Source organism: Nycticebus coucang, chromosome 19 (genome assembly GCF_027406575.1).
Source record: "Nycticebus coucang isolate mNycCou1 chromosome 19, mNycCou1.pri, whole genome shotgun sequence".
Lineage (NCBI taxonomy): Eukaryota > Metazoa > Chordata > Mammalia > Primates > Lorisidae > Nycticebus > Nycticebus coucang.
In genome coordinates this window covers 52,545,352-52,558,669 of record NC_069798.1, presented here as the reverse complement: position 1 = coordinate 52,558,669, position 13,318 = coordinate 52,545,352, and the positions used below count along the sequence as shown (strand labels likewise).

The window sequence follows — 13,318 nt, the reverse complement described above, 5'->3', positions numbered from 1 at the left end:
CCCCAAGACCACGATCCACTTTGCATTCTCAGACAAAAAGCCGGGGAACTTGAAAGTATGCCACTCATGGCGAGGGACGGCTTCCCCCTAAACTCAACAGCTACATTTGGCAAATGGAAGTCTTGAGAAGTCTTAACATTTTCCCAGGTACTGAAACGTTCTTCTTCACGACAGACTGAAATAGTTGCCAAGGCTCTAATGGCGTGAAAATCCGTCATTAAGAAATCAGGAAAACCCAGAGGAGCTGAGCTGGTCAAATCCCCAAGTGTGACAAGAAAACATTTTCTGCATCCCTGTGGATATTTAATTAATCTAATGGTTTTGAGATGTTCTATTTTAAAATACAGTAGGAATAAAACAATACAACGTATTAAAAATCACAGTGGTCTTAGTCAAGGCCCATTAACATGGCAAGTATAGAAATCTATGCACATATCTTTATTTGGGGGTTGTCTAGCTTTTCTCTCCTTTAGGCATTTTGGAAGGCTTGGAATATGGTGTATGATTTTGAAATGCACTTTCTAGCCATCAGGAGTTAAGTGATCAGGGACAGTGTTTTTTGCATTATTACACGAGAGAAAAAGAATGCAGTTTGTTGCCACCTGCCATTTACTCCTTGGTGGAAAAAGAAAGCTGTAGGAAGAATCAGAGGGAATTTTTGGCCTGATAATGACATCAGCTTGGAAATACCCTCTGCTCTGGACTCCTCAGAGCTTTCCTTTCCCCACCCCAAGTCCCACTGTGATGCCCAGTCAGGCTGACTTTCCCCCTGGAATTCCCCAGTTCTGACTTGTCAACTGGTTGTTTCCTGATTACAGACACTTTTGGTTCAAGAGGAAAACGTGTGTTGGAAGTCTGGGAGAGAAGATGCAGGCCTCTGAGAAGGGAGTGAGGCAGCTGTGCTGGGCCAGTGGGGAAAGAATATGAAGATTGGGGAGATAGCGCGGATACCAGAAAACTTGCAGAACAAAGTGTCTTGAACAGAAATCACAGTTCTAGTGTAGCGCTGACTTTACCCTTTGAGCAAAACATTTCAATCCACAAAAAACTAGTTTTATACCTTTGAAAATAAGGAGGTTAGACTTTCAGTAGTCTCAGGACTCATTCTTCAGAGGGAAACTGTTTTTATTGTGAGGCTCAGGATGCTGTCATGAGTAAAACTGGGACAGGCCACATACCTGTAGTCCCAGCTTCTCAGGAGGCTGAGGCAAGAGTTAAGAGTTGAGAACTAAGTTCAAGGCTGCGGTGAGCTATGATCGTGCTACTATATTCTAGCCTGGGTGATAAAGTGAGACTCTATGCAAAAAAACAAAACAAACAAACAAAAAAACCCCCAAAAAACAGGAAGAAAGAGAAAGAAAGATTTAAAGGTCTTTGAGAAGTCCAAAGCCTGACCATAGATCAGGGACTAGGAGCTCTACTTTAAAGACTTTCCACTGATTTGGTTGCTAATCTTGTGACTCACCCAAGGGCCTATAGGGTTGGAGGACCTTGGCTCTGCCTTTTTTTTTTTTTAATTGTTGGGAATTCATTGAGGGTACAATAAGCCAGGTTACACTGATTGCATTTGTTAGGTAAAGTCCCTCTTGCAATCGTGTCTTGCCCCCAGAAGATGTGACACACACCAAGACCCTCTCTCTCCTTCCCTCTCTCTGCTCTTCTTTTCCCACTCCTCCCTCCTTCTTTCTCTCTCTGCTCTCCCCATCCCCCACCCCCACCGTGACCTTAATTGTCGTTAATTGTCCTCATATCAAAATTGAGTACATAGGATTCTTTCTTCTCCATTCTTGTGATGCTTTACTAAGAATAATGTCTTCCACTTCCATCCAGGTTAATATGAAGGATGTAAAGTCTCCATTTTTTTTAATAGCTGAATAGTATTCCATGGTGTACATATACCACAGCTTGTTAATCCATTCCTGGGTTGGTGGGCATTTAGGCTGTTTCCACATTTTGGCGATTGTAAATTGAGCTGCTATAAACAGTCTAGTGCAAGTGTCCTTAGTGATAAAAGGATTTTTTTCCTTCTGGGTAGATGCCCAGTAATGGGATTGCAGGATCAAATGGGAGGTCTAGCTTGAGTGCTTTGAGGTTTCTCCATACTTCCTTCCAGAAAGGTTGTACTAGTTTGCAGTCCCACCAGCAGTGTAAAAGTGTTCCCTTCTCTCCACATCCACGCCAGCATCTGCATATTTGAGATTTTGTGACGTGGGCCATTCTCGCTGGGGTTAGATGGTATCTCAGGGTGGTTTTGATTTGCATTTCTCTAATAGATAGGGATGATGAACATTTTTTCATATGTTTATTAGCCATTCATCTGTCTTCTTTAGAGAAGGTTCTATTCATGTCTCTTGCCCATTGATATATGGGATTGTTGGCTTTATTAATGTGGATTAATTTGAGTCCTCTATAGATCCTAGTTATCAAGCTTTTGTCTGATTCAAAATATGCAAATATCCTTTCCCATTGTGTAGGTTGTCTATTTGCTTTGGTTGTTGTCTCCTTAGCTGTACAGACGCTTTTCAGTTTAATGAAGTCCCATTTGTTTATTTTTGTTGTTGTTGCAATTGCCATGGCAGTCTTCTTCATGAAGTCTTTCCCCAGGCCAATATCTTCCAGTGTTTTTCCTATGATTTCTTTGAAGATTTTTATTGTTTCATGCCTTAAATTTAAGTCCTTTATCCATCTTGAATCGATTTTTGTGAGTGGGGAAAGGTGTGGGTCCAGTTTCAGTTTTTTACATGTGGATTTCCAGTTTTTCCAAAACCATTTATTGAATAGGGAGTTTTACCCCCAAGGTATGTTCTTTATTGGTTTATCAAAGATTAGGTGGTTGTGAGATGTTGGTTTCATTTCCTGGTTTTCTATTCGATTCCAAGTGTCTATGTCTCTATTTTTGTGCCACTACCATGCTGTCTTGACCACTGTGGCTTTGTAGTACAGCCTAAAATCTGATATGGTGATGGCCCAGCTTTATTTTTATTACTAAGCACTGCCTTAGCTATACGGGGTTTTTTCTGGTTCCATACAAAATGCAGAATCATTTTTTACAAATCTTGAAAGTGCAATGTTGTCATTTTAATAGGAATGGCATTGAATAGGTAGATTGATTTGGGAAGTATAGACATTTAAACAATGTTGATTCTTCCCATCCATGAGCATGGTATGTTCTTCCATTTGTTAATATCCTCTGCTATTTCCTTTCTGAGGATTTCATAATTTTCTTTATAGAGGTCCCACACCTCCTTTGTTAGGTATATTCTTCAGTATTTCATTTTCTTTGAAACTATGGTGAAGGGAGTTGTGTCCTTAATTAGCTTCTCATCTTGACTGTTATTGGCATATACAAAGGCTACTGACTTGTGGACATGGATTTTATATCCTGAGACATTACTGTATTTTTTGATGACTTCTAGGAGTCTTGTGGTTGAGTCTTTGGGATTCTCTAAGTATAAGATCATGTCATCAGCAAAGAGGGAGAGTTTGAGCTCCTCTGCTCCCATTTGGATTCCCTTTATTTCCTTGTCTTGCCTAATTATATTGGCTAGAACTTCCAGCACTAGGTTGAATAGTATAGGTGACAAAGGACAACCTTGTCTGGTTCTAGTTCTAGGAGGAAAAGCTTTCATTTTTACTCAATTCAGTAAAATATTAGCTGTGGGTTTGTCATAGATAGCTTCAATCAGTTTTAGAAATGTGCCACCTATGCCTATACTCTTCAGTGTTCTAATTAGAAAAGGATGCTGGATTTTATCAAATGCTTTTTCTGCATCTATTGAGAGGATCATATGATTGTTATTTTTGCCTCTGTTAATATGGTGGGTAACGTTTATGGACTTGCGTATGTTAAACCAGCCTTGCATCCCTGGGATGAAACCTACTTGATCATGATGTATGACTTTTTGGATGATAAGCTGTAATCTATTGGCTAGGATTTTGTTGAGAATTTTTGCATCTATATGCATGAGTGAAATTGGTCTGAAATTCTCCTTTTTGTTTGGGTCTTTTCCTGGTTTTGGTATCAGGGTGATGTTTGCTTCATAGAATGTGTTGGGGAAGATTCCTTCTTCCTCAATTTTTTTGGAATAATTTCTGCAGTACAGGAATAAGCTCCTCTTCGAAGGTTTGATAGAATTCTGGTGTGAAGCCATTTGGACCAAGGCATTTTTTGGTTGGAAGCTTTTTTATTGTTTCTTTAATCTCAGTGCTTGAAATTGGTCTGTTCAGGAGCTCTATTTCTTCCTGGCTGAGTCTAGGGAGAGGGTGTGATTCCAAATATTGATCCATTTCCTTCACATTGTCAAATTTCTGAGCATAGTGTTTCTGGTAGTATTCAGAGATGATCTCTTGTATCTCTGTGGGATCAGTTGTTATTTCCCCTTTATCATTTCTGATTGAGGTTACTAGAGATTTTACTTTTCTATTTCTCATTAGTCTGGCCAATGGTTTATGTATTTTATTAATTTTTTCAAAAAACCAACTCCTCGTTTCATTAACATTCTGAATGATTCTTTTGTTTTCAATTTCATTGATCTCTGATTTGATTTTGGATATTTCTTTTCTTCTACTGAGGTTAGGCTTAGATTGTTCTTCTTTTTCCAATTCCATAAGATGGCTTGTGAGTTTGCTGATGCTCTCTATTTCTGTTTTTCGAATGTAGGCATCTAAAGCGATGAATTTTCCTCTCAAAACTGCTTTTGCAGTATCCCACAGGTTTTGGTAGCTTGTGTCTTCATTGTTGTTATGCTCAAGGACGTTAATGATTTCCTGTTTTATTTCTTCCTGCACCCATCTGGTATTCAACAGAAGGTTCTTTAATTTCCATGCTACCTTTAGTGCCTTATGGTCTGAGAAGATACAAGGTAAAATTTCAATTCTTTTTATTCTGTTGATATTTGTTTTGTGTCCCAGGGTATGATCAATTCTGGAGAATGTTCCATGGGGTGATGCGAAGAATGTATGTATATATATATATATATATTTTTTTTTTTTTTTTTCAGTTCAAAGCATTTATTTGGGAAACTTACAGAGTGCTGCAGTCGTGTTATAGATGGACAGCAAAAGAAAAGGGGTGTTTTACCCTGGTATGACAGCAGCCAGTAGGTCAGAATGTGGGTTTGTATGAGAGCTGAAGGAGTTTGGCTCAGGGCTAGGACTAGTTTCTTTCAGTCAATGTTTTGGGCAATGATCTAGAACTGTCAGTGCCCAGAAATGTTGAAGGCCCCAGGGTGGATTCAAGCCTACCGGGAGAAAATAGCATCTGGCTGGATACAGAGTGGACAAGGCACTGTGATTTCTGGTCAGGACACAGAAAGAAAGTAGGGAGAGCTGGGGCATCCTATACTCTTTTCCATTCAATCCCAGAGCTCTCTTGCTGCCCTGTTTCTCAGCAAATCAGCCGTAGGGAATCTGGCCATGGCTTCCTAGCCACCTGTCAGTCTCGCCACATTGTACAACCTTCAACTATTTTGTTGATTTCTCTCTTACTTTGAGAGTTCCTCTGCCTACGCCAAGCTAGATTCCTTCTGTCTAGAATTAGCAAATGTCCTCAGAGAAAATGATCTTAACTCATCGAGGATGGGCCATTCCCCTTCTGGAATTTTAGTTATTCTAGTCTGTGTTTCTTCTACAGCTCTCTCGTATCTTTAAAAATATGAATTTTTTTGCAGTTTTTGGCCAGGGCTGGGTTTGAACCCGCCACCTCTGGCATATGGGGCCAGCACCCTACTCCTTTGAGCCACAGGTGCCGCTCCAAATTTTTTATTTTTTTTTCTGGTTGTTGAAGTAGGTGTGAGATCCCACAACTATCAAATACATTCTTCTCAGGATTAGCAGTTCTATTCAGTGGGTTTTGATTTTAATTATTTTAATTTTCATTTCTTGAATTTATTTTCTACAGTCCATTTTTGCTGGTTCTGGTTCAGGGTGCTTTTTTCACTCTTAGTTTAGCATTCTTGTTTAATTTGACTGTGAGCTGCTTATCTTTCTTGGAAAATTATTTATGGGAAGTTCTTTGATGATTAAGATGAAGGAGGACCCCTCCAGAGAGGATTAGCACTGGCCTCTGTCAGGTACCTTGAAGAACTACCTGTCTTTGGGATGGAGTGTTCTATATGCGTCTATCAAGCACAGTTGTTTTAGGGTCTCATTTAAATTTCTTATATCTTTGTTTAATTTCTGTTTAGAGGTTCTGTCCAGCTCTGTAAGAGGAGTGTTAAAGTCCTCTGGTATTATGGTATTATCAGATGTCATATTGCTCCAACTAAGTAAGGTCTGTTTTAAGAATCTGGGAGCATTTAAATTGGGTGCATAAATATTTGGAATTGAAATGTCTTCTTGTTGTATTTTTCCCTTGACCAATATAAAGCGACCATCTTTGTCTTTTTTGACTTTAGTTGCTTTAAATCCACATGTATCTGAAAATAAGATTGCAACTCCTCTTTTCTTCTGAATTCCATTTGCCTGAAAAATTGTCTTCCAACCCTTGACTCGGAGTTTTAATTTGTCTTTTGAAGCTAAACAGCAAATGGATGGCTTGTGTTTTTTAATCCAGTCAGCCAATCTATGTCTCTTCAGTAGGGAATTCAAGCCATTAACATTTATTGAGATAATTGATAAATGTGGTGGTATTCTAGTCATCTTATTTTGTGAGAGTCCATTGCTTAGTTTTATCTTTTGCATCAGTGTGGAGGTTAGGTTCTGTCCTTTAATTTCTGAGTTTTTACTTTGCTGCTGAACCATTGTGATGGTCAGTGTGTAGAACAGGTTGAAGTATTTCCTGTAGAGCTGGTGTTGTTCTGGCGAATTTCCTCAATGTTTGTGTATCTGTAAATGATTTGATTTCTCTGTCAGTTTTAAAGCTTAGCTTAGCAAGGTACAGAATTCTGGGCTGGAAATTGTTCTGTTTAAGTAGATTAAAGGTAGATGACCCCTATCTTCTTGCTTGGAAAGTTTCATTGGAGAAGTCTGCAGTCACTCTGATGGATTTGCCCCTGTAGGTGAACTGACCCTTAATCCTGGCAGCTGGCAGAATCTTTTCTTTGGTCTTGACTTTGGACAGGTTCATCACAATGTGTTTTGGAGAAGCTCAGTTAGAGTTGAGGGGACCTGTGGTCTGATATCTCTCTGAAAGCAGTGTGTCAGAATCTTTGGTGGTATTTGGGAAATTTTCATTATAATATTCTCTAGTATGGCTTCCATTCCTCTGGGGTATTCTTCTTCCCCTTCTGGGATTCCTATAACTCATATGTTGGAATGCTTCATAAAGTCCCATAATTCTGACAGTGAACGTTCTGCTTTCTCTCTCTCCTTTTCTTCCTCTTTAACTATCTGAGTTATCTCAAGAACTTTTTCCTCTACCTCCGAAATTCTTTCGTCTGCATGGTCTAACCTGTTGCTGATACTTTCCATTGCATCTTTATGTTCCCTAATTGACTGCTTCAGTTCTTTCAGCTTTGCTATATCCTTTCTATATTCTTCATATTGTTCATCTCTTATTTGATTCTGTTTTTGGATTTCCTTTTGGTTATTTTCCACTTTATTTTTCTATCTTGGCTCCATAAGTACTATTTTCTCTCTTGGCTCCAGAGGTATTTGCATTTTCAGAGCAGGACTTGTGAAGGTGACATCACCCAAAGGATTAACTCTTAACACCAGGAATTTTGGAGCTAACTGGTGAGCGACTAAGTGGTTTTTATTAACAGTCTCAGAAAAAAATCTATGTTAGTATTATGTGCATAGAAACAGGAATTGTTTTTATTGGCTCCTGAATGTTTCCAAGTCCATTTCAAATCACCCTTGTTTTTTTTTAATAATTAAAATTTTTTTTTATTTTTAATTTCAGCTTGCTTGAAGTACTTTTTTTTGTTGTTGTTGTTGTTCATTTTCTTCTTTTTCTTCTTCTTCTTCTTTTTTTTTTTAATGTTCTTCCTTTGGCATTTCTCTTTTCTATTGCCTCCCCAGTAGCTAGGATTACAGAGGCTCACCACAATGTCTGGCTGTTTTGATATTAGTAGAGACAGGATCTTACTCTGGCTCACTGCTGCTCATACTTGTCTCAAACCTCTGAGCTCAGACAAACCACCCACCTCAGCCTCCCACAGTGGTGGGACTACAGGCGTGAGCCACCGTGCCTGGCCATCACCCTTGTTTTTTTAATATGGCACCCTTATTGCAGGAGAAATCATCTGTATTTCTTCTACCTATCTGTGGTAGACTGTACAAAGATGGGAGCCAGTAACTCCCCCTAATCTGTGAACACATATGCTGCCCCCCCCATCAAGAAGTAGAGTCTATTTCTTCTTCTCTCTGGTCTGATCTGGCCTCAACTTGGTTTGACCAACAAACTATGGCAAAAGTGACACTAGGCCACTCCTGGGCCAGTTATGGTTCTGGTCAGTTTCTACCATGGCTCTCTCTCTCACATTCCAGATGCCAGATGAAGAAGATTGGGCTCAATTACTAAATGATGAGAGGCCATGGGAGAGAGATCCTGGAGGATGAGAGGTCATCTTGCACATTCTAGATCCAGCTCAGCTTCCATTTGAAGTCACCCGCTGAGTGACCTCAGCCTCCATATCACAGAACAGAAGAACTGCCAAGATAAGCTCAACCAACCCAGTGAATTGGGAGAAATAGTGAATTGTTGTTTGAAGTCATTGGATTTGTTATACAATAATAAATTACTAAAACATTATCCCTCAGGCATTTATAGAAAAATTTCTTAGATTTCCCACATTTGATTGTAAATCCTGACATCATTTCTTAATTGTTCAGATATTTTATCAGTAGCTCTCCTATTTAGTACAATTTATTGCTCCCATACTGGCTTCTCAGAACCATGCAGGAAATACATATATCACTAGTTGCCCAGTGAGAGCTGTTTGGGGTCCACGCACTCACTTTATGGACTGATTTTTTATTTTTGAGGAGAGCCCAGTGTTGGAAAGATCTAGTCATTGATTTTGATTTTCAACTTATTCAGGCGTCACGTAAATCATTAAATCATCACCTTTTTTATATCTCAGGCAAATTACTCTTCCATGGCAAGTGATCCAGGCTGAAAAACACAAATGACTTCATTGTAAAAGGTGATCTAGCTTTCTAAGTTTTACGTTTTCAATGATTTATTAGTTATTTTGTTTCCTAAAATAATCCTATTTGCAGTGTTATTACAGTGGCTATAAAATGGTTGTGAACGAAAATAAAAAGTAAATCAATGAAAGCTGCAATTTGGTGGGTGTTACAGTGCCAAAGACATTGTGCTAAAAGCCAGATGATTTTTTGTTTTTCTTTTCATTTGGCTTGGGTCTGTCCACCAATGACGTGGTTGAAGGCCTGGAGCTGATGGCCAGGGGTGCTAATAAGATCACACAGGAATGGACTTTTTTAGTGGGAAACAGTGTGACTTGTGTGACTGTAATGCCTGTGTAACATGTCCCATTTCCCCAAGTTCTACAAGCTTTTTTTTTCAGAGCCCAGAATACAGAGGAATGTGTATAGGTGCAGAGAGGTGGAGTTTTGAGCAATTATAGAATAAGATGATCATCATTTATTGATTTTTACCTGAAAATAAGCTAGTTCCTGTTCCTGCTGGGGTGTGTGTGTATTTCTAACCAAAAGGAGGGGCATAACAGTTATGTTACAAACATCAAACCAGGAAGTTTTACACCAGGAAGGTCCAGGCAAGACAGAAGGAGGAAAGGTTGGGGGTGAAGGAGACGAGGGATGGATGTAGGGGCAGGCTGTTAGATACATCTCTTTATCAACCCTTTCTGGCCAAAGTCCCAGAGTAAAAAGTGTTCTAGGGAGTTGAAGGGGATGTCATGTGTAATTGAAAAGGAAAAGAAGGGTGGTGCCTGTGGCTCAAAGGAGTTGGGTGCTGGCCCCATATGCTGGAGGTGGTGGGTTCAAACCCAGCCCCAGCAAAAAACTGCAAAAAAAAAAAAAAAAAAAAAGAAAAGGAAAAAAATAGTTCTGTTTATGAACTTTTGTAGTTATTTGTCTATTTAAGAAACAAATAGTGCTCGCTTCGGCAGCACATATACTAAAATTGGAACAATACAGAGAAGATTAGCATGGCCCCTGCGCAAGGATGACACGCAAATTCGTGAAGCGTTCCATATTTTTATGATTGCAAGAGGGACTTTACCTAACAATTGCAATCAGGGTAACTGGCTTATTGTACCCTCAATGAATCCCCAACAATCAAAAAGAAAAAAAAAATATATATCTTTTAAAAAAAAAAAAAAAAGAATTCTCATTTGGCAAGAAAAAAAAACAAAAAAGAAACAACTTCCTCTGTAGGTAAAGCCTGTTCTGGTGAGTTCTAGATTACGTAACTGTGGCGAGGGAGACAGGAATGCAGGAAAGAGAAAACCCTCTTGAGTGGAGCCGCCGAGCCGAGAGGCAGCGGGCCTGTGCGTGGAAGGAGGGAATGAGGGCGAGTCGGGGAAGACTTCGGGGTGAGAGAGAAGCAGAGGGAGAGGACACAGAAGGAAGAAGGGAGCAGAGCCTGGAGAGACAGAGGAGGGAGAAGGGAAGGGAAGGCAAATCTGACGTGGGTATGAGGATCCCACTGAGGATTTCAGGACTCAAAGAACTTGCAGCAACGTGGCTCTGTATATTTCTTTCCATGTCTCAAAATGGCGTGTGAGTGCACCTGCTAAACTGGAAAGGCAATGAGGTGAAGGTCAGGGTTTGCTGCAGCGTGGGTCTCACGCCAGCTCTAAATGACACTCCTTACCTGATTGTAGTTAGCTGCTCAATAATTCCAAAGGACATTGGATGAAAGAGTGTGAGAAGCCCCTAGAAAAGCCATATCAATGGCCAGGGAATGGGACTTAAACAATTTTATCTTTGCTCATGCAGATTGTATATTCTTGCTATGTTAAACATGTTGTGCACCCATTGTTTCCTTGCTAGACGACCCATAATTTTCTTTCTCTGGTCTAGAGCTTTTGAGCAGGTTGGCTCTTTTCTTCCTTGAATCTAAGTAGTCTATGTGTAATACAGACATGTACACACACACCTATCATCCACCACCATGTGCATGCCTAAAAGAAACCTGCATTGATCCACACTCTTCAATTTTACCTTTTCAAAAGATCCATATTTTCCTTAATGCCTGTCTTAGCTTGGGCTATCATTACAAAATGTCATAGACTGGATGGCTTTAACTACAGAAATTTGTTTTCTCACAGTTCTGGAACTAACAGTCCCGGATCAAAGCCTAGCAGGGTTGGTTTCTGGTGAAGGCATTCCTCCTGGTAGGGACATAGTCCTATTGGATTGAGACTTTACCTCTCTGACTTTTTCTAACTTTAACTTTTAGAGACACTATTTCCAGATATAATCTCTTTTACTGGGGGTTAGAGCTTCACCGTATGAATTTTGGGAGATACAATTCAGTCCCTAACAGTATCTTTGCATAGATGAAAACATTTCTTAAAAATATGTAGGTACTTTTTCTTAGAGACAAGGTCTCACTCTGTCACCCAGTTTAGAGTGCAGTGCAGCTCATGGCAGCTCACTGCAGCCTCAAACTCCTGGGCTCAAGCAATCTTCCTGCCTTCTGGGTAGCCAGGACCGCAGGCATGTGCCACCATGCCTGGTTAATTTAAAAATTTTTTTTTGTAGTGACAAGATCTTGCTATGTTTTGCAGGCTGGTCTTGAGTGCCTAGCCTCAAGTAATCAGTCCTCTTAACTCAGCCTCCCATGATGTGCTGGGATTACAGTTGTGAGCCACACAAATTAAACTTTTCAATTAAATTTTTTTATTTTGAGATAATTATAGATTTAGATGCAGTTGTAAGAAATAATACAGAGAGATCTGATATACCCTTAACCCAATTTCCCCCAATGGTGATATCTTACAGAACCATTGTATAATACCACAGCCAGGATATTGAGACAGTCAAGGGTGAGGACATATCCATCACCACAAAGATGTCTTCAGTGTCCCTTCATACGGACATACCCATCTCCCTTCCAGGGTGTGGATGTAGCATGGTTCGTTTAACTGTAGTTTGAACTTTTTTTATTGTTTGGGATTCATTGAGGGGACAAAGAATTCGGTTACACTGGTTGCATTTGTTAGGTAAAGTCCCTCTTACATTGTCTCCTGCCCCCAAGAGGTGTGCCTCCCCAGGCCCCTCTCTGCTCCCCTCTCCCTGCCCCCTCATTCCCCTGCCCCCCACCTTGTATTAGGTCATCTACTGCCTTCATATTAGCTGTAGTTGGAAGTTCCCATTGACTGAACATCTGGTTGTTTCCAGGTTTTGGTTATTACTAATAAAACTGCTATAAGCATTTGTGTACTGGTTTTTGTGTCAGCGTAAGTTTTCGTTTCTCTGGGATGAATGCCTAGGAGTATAATTGCTGGTTTGTATACATGTTACATGTTTAGTTTTTAAAGAAACTGCCAAGCTGTTTTCCAGAGTTCCAAACTGTTTCCATTTTACATATCACTAGTGATGTAAGAGTGGTCCAGTTTCTTCATATTCTTGCCAGCTTTTGATGTCACTATTTCTTATTTTAGGCGTTCTGATGGGTGTGTAGTGGTATCTCACTGTAGATTTAATTTGCATTTCTCTAATAGCTAATGACGTTAAATGTCTTTTCATGTGTGTATTGGTGCATACCCATATTTTTAAAACATCTGGTTGTATCTGGGAAGAAAAGCATTTAATTGCTCTTAAATGTTTATTTCATATACTTGGTTCCCATGTGTCTAGCCTTCATCTGGAGAAAGTCGATGCTAGCTGCAGAGAGGAACCCAGCAGAGATTTCCAGCACACCGGACAAGGAGAAGAGGTAGAGATGTTATTTTCAGCTGGACGTCATCCCTTGCTAAAAGAAAAAAAAAATTCTGTTTTATGTAAGTGTCAGTGTAACACAGTATAACAATAATAAAGATTATTGTTTTATATCCCTCACAGGTCTAGTTCTTTTACCTCACATAGTGTTAGGAGTTTTTGTAGCCATCTTAAAGACGTTGTTATCTTTGGCAGAAGCATGGTGGCTTGGCTGAGGAAGCAGACAGTAACAATGCTATCAGTTCCTTTTTATATATTTTTTTCTTCTCCTGGAACACCATGTTACCTAGAATACATGAGAGTCTGGCAGAGGTCTACATTTTCTTCCCCTGTATTCCCTTCACACCATCTGTTTGGGTGTGCTAGAATCCGCTGGAATGTCTTTACAAGGTGTCAAAACTCCGGGAACTCCACTATATTTGGCAGCAGAGAGAGAAAGGATAAAGTGATCATGGGAGTCGTATGGAAGAGAGAATCCGGGGGAGTGTCTGTCACAATTACA

The 13,318-nt window shown here is 39.8% G+C and overlaps 1 non-coding gene across 1 annotated transcript; it reads left to right on the top strand.

The window, feature by feature from the left end:
• Positions 1–10,021: 10,021 nt before the first annotated feature.
• LOC128572254 (U6 spliceosomal RNA) lies at positions 10,022–10,128 on the top strand. The gene has a single exon (XR_008376146.1). It is a non-coding gene; the product is annotated as a U6 spliceosomal RNA (small nuclear RNA).
• Positions 10,129–13,318: the final 3,190 nt, after the last annotated feature.